Source organism: Mastomys coucha, unplaced genomic scaffold (assembly GCF_008632895.1).
Source record: "Mastomys coucha isolate ucsf_1 unplaced genomic scaffold, UCSF_Mcou_1 pScaffold15, whole genome shotgun sequence".
Taxonomy (NCBI): domain Eukaryota; kingdom Metazoa; phylum Chordata; class Mammalia; order Rodentia; family Muridae; genus Mastomys; species Mastomys coucha.
Window position 1 is genome coordinate 145,065,780 of NW_022196897.1, and position 5,688 is coordinate 145,071,467.

The window sequence follows — 5,688 nt, forward strand, 5'->3', positions numbered from 1 at the left end:
GGGGAAAGCAAGTTTAGGCAAAGGGGGGTGGGGGTGGGGGCGGGGAGGAGAGCTGTGTCTCTTGCTTAAGAAGTAGAAGAACTATTTATCTACTATTTGGGGAGTGGAGACAAACGGGAGAGAAGATGGGAGCAGCGGCACCCTCTTGAGTCCTGGCTACCACATCCTCGTGTGAAGTAGTCCATATCTTTACTATTTCCTTCTAGGTTGATGAAATAGATGGATCAGGCTACTCAGTGGGCTTTAAAAATATGATTCCTAATAGCTGTGTACTCCCATCTGGTTACACCAGAATTGATCCCAGCGTCCACCTATTGTTGGGCTTTTCTGTGATTTACAGCTCCTCTTTACTATAAATAATGCCGCAGTGAACATCCTACTCTCTGCTTTTTGGTCTGCAACTCTGATAAATTTCTAAAGTGAAATTATTGAGTTAAAGGTTATAATTTTTTAAAGGCTCCTAATTCATATTGTCCGATGCTCCCCAGACATTTACTGATAGAGTGGGCACACATACTCATTTCGCAGCACATACATCAAGGCTGTGGGGTTATTTTTATTTTTTTAACCTTTGCCAGTCACACAGTGGGAGAGAAAAGCGGGGCACATCACCACTTCCTTTCTAATTTGTTTTTGTTTTTTGTTTTTTTTAATTACGGATACTTTCTTAGTAAATAGTAATGTCTTATTGGCCATTTTATAGAGTTTGAAAAGTAATTTTTGTTACATGTGATGCATGTGCCTGTGTGTGAGTGCACACATGCAGGTACCTACCAAGGCTACAGACATCAGATTCCCTGCAGCTGGACTTGCAGGCAGTGGTGAGCTGCCCATCGTGGATGCTGGGAACCAAACTCTGGTCCTCCAGAAGAGCAGAGACTGCTGAGCCATCTCTCCAGCCATTTTGAAATTTCTTTGCCTTTGGGTCCTTCTGTATTTCTGTTACTCAAAATCTGGCTTTCATGGCAGTGCTTTCCAGAAAGCTTTGTCACCCCAATTTCTCACTCCCCTTCTGAGTTTTCTATGGCATTTTTTTGACATGTAGAATTTCTGGTATTTCATGCAGGACTTGCTATCAATCTTCTTGCTTCCTTCCCGCTTTCTGTTATACTGTGAAAATTCCTCCCGGCACACCATCGGGCTAGTATTTATCTATGCTTTCTTTTAATTTCCTCCGTTTGTTCCCTCACCTCAGGGATCAGACTGCAGGGTCCATGATCCATGCCTGTGGAATTCAAGGGGCCTAGATTTGGATCTGGCTGTCTGCATTTACTGTGTGATCTAGATAAGTTGCCTAACCTTTCTGAGTGCATCCCTCACATCCAAGGTGGGGTGAGGACTTGCAGGCCATCGGAAATGCTCCTTGGCTGATTCAGATACTGATGTTGAGGATTACCTTGTTAGGTCTGGAGTAAGCATTCACAGTTTTGATTTCACGAAGGTGGAGATCTCATGCTGTTTATCTTCACGTCACATGTATAGCTCTGGGCATGTCTTAAATGTACTCAGTGAGCATTGCTGAAGCAAGAGACATATGAAATGACATGAACAGAGTCCATTTTGTCAGTTTCAAAATCCAAAATGGCCGAAGTACCTGCTTCTGAGAATCTACTTTGGTGTTTGGAATCCTGCAGGATTCCAACAAACTGTGTGTCTTGAATACGTAGCAAAGAAAAACAAGCTGAAGACAAGAGGGCATTGTTCTTTCATTAGCGGTGGCTCACCACTCATGGTGATGTGTCTGGTCAGTCACCTCTGACCCCTGACCTCTGGCCTTCACCCAGGCCTACATACAGGTCATTGCACCACTCGCTTGAGTCTGTGTGTAGAGATTTAAACAGCTGATAGGCCCGCTGAGGTCATTCGCTTGCCTCGACTTCCAGCATTTGTGTTATAGCTGCCAAACACTGTTTTCTAAAGGAATGTGATCCTGGAGTGTGTACTGCCAGACTGAAGTGGAGGTGCTGTGACTGACAGGTGGGGTCAAGGGGCCAGACGCCCTCTGCTGGGGGGGCTTTGCAGGTGCCATTCTTCAGGCCTGACTGCAATTCCATCTTTCCCTGTCCCCAAGTTGTAGGTATTACTTTATGTCCTTCACATTGAACACCTCTTCTAGGAAGCCTGCTCAGCCAGCTCAGTCTCCTGTGTACTGACCACCTTGGATCCCTGTGACAGCACAAACCTTTGCTAACCTCAGTAAATTGACATCTACTCATATATTCATGTTCCCTATTAGACTATAAGCAACGCTGGGAGACAGCCGTGATGGGTTTACTCACAGCGACATCCTGAGCACACTGACTTCAGATGCCCCCCTTCAGTGCAAATGCAAGTGACGTCATCCTTCCTTTCCTCATGGGGAACAGGTTTGGACTGTGTCCGGCATGAACTGTCTACTCTCTGGGTACCCGAAATTCATCTGGGAAGAAGACAGATAGGATGCGAACCTAGTCAGAGTGACTGACACCATTCATTTCAAAGGTGATAAAAGTATTTTACACTTTGGGCGTTGACTGATTTGCCAGGGGATAAAGTTCCCCAATTGAAAGACAGTGGCCAGGACAGTGCCAGCACATGTTCTTAGTGATGCTGCCACCAGCAGCAGAGAGTGGGACGTGGGTCCTGGCTGAATGTAGCTTCAGGGTAGGAGAGCATTTGTGAGTTTTGAACACCTTGTTGGAAGGGAAATTTCATCATCCTGGTGAGGACTAGATAGGGAGTCTGTGCCTCCCCACATTGCCCACTTACATGTCTTCTGGGGCTCGCTTTAAAGGGGAGAAGGGGTGGAGGTAGGGTGGGAGGTGAAGTGAGAGGGGAAGACTGGAGGAGAGGAGGGAGGGGAGGCTGCGTGTGATCAGGATGTAAATACATAACTCAGTCAATGAAGTAAAGGCAGTGACCACCTTGAGTGTGGGGAGGCGGGGCAGAAATAGAGTACAGAGTCGTGTTCTGAGTGAGCCCAACAGAACTGGCTTTCAGAATCAGCCACCCCTTGCTCCTGTGCTGTGGCTGCCAAGGGAAAGCTGGGGAGAAAATATTCCCATTTGTGACACTGCAGGGCACTGGGAAGAAAATCCAGCCCTTCCTCATGACCTATGAGGTTGCAATGATTTGGGCCCCACCCCAGCCTGTCTTCATTCTGTCCCATGCCCTGCCCTGTCAAGCTCAGAGTCTCTAGTAAAGGAGGGAGACCCTCCTTGTCGCTGTGAGCATTGTAGCTGGAGAGTCGGCAGGCACCGCACTAGATACCCACGTGAGCTTTCTCTCCAGTCATTTTGTCTAGAAGTATCCGGGCCAACGCTTGTATCTGCACTGGCCCGGATGCTGGCTCTGGCGGGGCTACCCTGGAACCCATTCCCAAGGCTGCTGATGGGAAGCAAACCCCAGCAGACCTCTTGCAGGCCTACCTCCTTTGCTGTGCCAGGCTGCTAGTGCCAGCTGAGGAGGAGGCTCCCTCCTGTCTCTGCTTGTTTCCCTTGATTGTTATGTAATGTTCGGCAGCAGGAGGTAAATTCCTCTCCAATTTCCAGGCCCTTTACAGTGAGTGAACCCCACCGTGGGGAGCCACTGTGATTGAGCTCAGCAGCCAGGTCCCATGCTGAGTGTCATAAATCAGGCCATTACCAGCTCCTCGTGGCAGATGCCACTGCCAAGAACCTGCCCATTCCTCTAGCCTTGAGATCTAACCCTGAGACCCGGAGCCTCCTCTGCACATAGTTACACCAGGATAGGCAAATACACTGGGGTTGGGGGAGGGGGAGAAAGACTCTTCATGCTTTCCAAGCTGGAAATTGCTGGGAATCTTATTTTTAAGTCCTTGCCAAAGCATCTCAAACCCTGATGTCCAACAGCGTCATATGTAAGGGACTCCCTCTATGTCCTGAATTTGCAGGCCTGGTGGCCTTTTCATGTAAGAACTTTTAGGTAACTTATTAAGTCCACAGTTCCCAGATTGGTCCCCAGAGATGCCGGCACAGTAGGTCTTGTTTGGGACACGAGAATTGAAGTTTTTACAAGGTCCCAGATGATTCCGATGTGGGTGGTTCCTGGACTACCTTCTGAGAAGTGCAGTGTTGAGATCAGCTGCATCCCTAAAGTGATGCCCGTAAAATGGATGCCTATAAATTCAATCCTTCTTTCCCATTTCCTTCTATCATTTTGCTGAAGACGTGCTTCCCTGGGGAAGAAGATGTGGGCTTCAAAAATCAATGGCAATCATGCTGAAGAATGAAGCAAATCTTTGACTATGACATATTTAAAGGCCAATAATAATGCTAATAACTGGGGGGATGGCCCCATAGCAGGTTGCTCCACAGTCACTTAATATGTGATGCAGAGCAGTCTGTCCTTGTCTCTCTCACAGTTCTGTCTCTACACCTTAGAGTGACCATGTGCTCTGTTTGCAGGATGTATAGACAGTAACCAGGGCAATTTTCAATAGTCCTCCTTTGACACTCAAAGTCCCCAGTTTAGATGCTTAATTACTGTTTTCTCAATTACCCACTGGGTGCTCCTCTGAGACCGGACAATTTTCTCCCACAGATATCTGACCTGTGGGTGCTTGGGAGGGAATATTGAGCTGGCTCTGCTTCTGACTTACACAATTAGTTCTGTGGACTAGAATGAGTGGCATAAAGACCCCTTAAGGAAAAGGGACATGTGATGTTTCCTTCGACTTGCCAACTTATTACAGTCTGGAGTCACCTGGGAAGGGAATATCAATGGGAGACTATCTAGATTAGGTTGACCAGCAGGCACATCTGTGAGGGATTGCCTTGTTTCTGTTCATTGAGATAAGAAGACCTAGGGCTGGAAAGATGGCTCAGTGGTTAAGAGCACTGACTACTCTTCCAGAAGACCATGATTCAACTCCTAGCACCCACATGGCAGCTCTGTAAATCCAGTTCCAGAGAATCTGACACTCTCACACAGATATATGGACTGACGTACGTGTAAAGCAAAACACCAATGCATATGAAATTAAAAAAAAGAGAGAGAGAGAAAGACCCACCCATTGTGAGTGGTTGAGTTTCCCTGGGTAGAGGATGCCTGATTGTATAAGAGCAGGGGTGGTTAAGGAGCAGAGTACTAAGTATGCATGCATCAATTCATGTATTAATTCATGTGTTAATTCACTGCTCTTTATTCTTGACTGCAGATGTGATGTGATCAGTTGCTTTAGACTCCGGATGCCTTGACTTCTTCAAAATGACGTGGAAATGCACTCTGAATTATTTCTTTCTTCCATAAGTTGTATTTGGGTGTTTCATCACAGCAACAGGAAAGGAAACTGAGGCAGATGGTATCTCAGTTGCTGACCAGAAAAGCGGGGACAAAGAAATTTGGGTCCCTGGCAAACCTTTGATGCCTGGCTTTAGGTATCTGAGTTATAACTGCATTTCCTCTCAATTATTAAAATAAAACATAAGAAATTCTAAGAGATACATGACTTTGTGCAATTTAGTCACATGGACCCTTGATGGCTAGTGTTGGTTGTTAATTTGATAAACTTGGGAATAGGAAACCACAGATTGGCCTGTGGGAATGTCTGCAGGTCACTTCTTTAATTGCTCAGTAATATAGGAGGGCCCAGCCCACTCTTGGCAATGCCATTTCTAGGCAAGCAGCCTGGGATGTATAAGAAAGCTGCTGAGCAGACCCATGAAAGGATGCCAGTGAGCAGCATTC

The 5,688-nt window shown here is 46.6% G+C and overlaps 1 long non-coding RNA gene across 1 annotated transcript; it reads left to right on the forward strand.

Moving 5' to 3' along the window:
- The first annotated feature begins 2,299 nt into the window (after window positions 1–2,299).
- LOC116092494 lies at window positions 2,300–5,444 on the forward strand. Its single transcript, XR_004119286.1, has 2 exons — window positions 2,300–2,481; window positions 5,159–5,444. It is a non-coding gene; the product is annotated as an uncharacterized LOC116092494 (long non-coding RNA).
- Window positions 5,445–5,688: the final 244 nt, after the last annotated feature.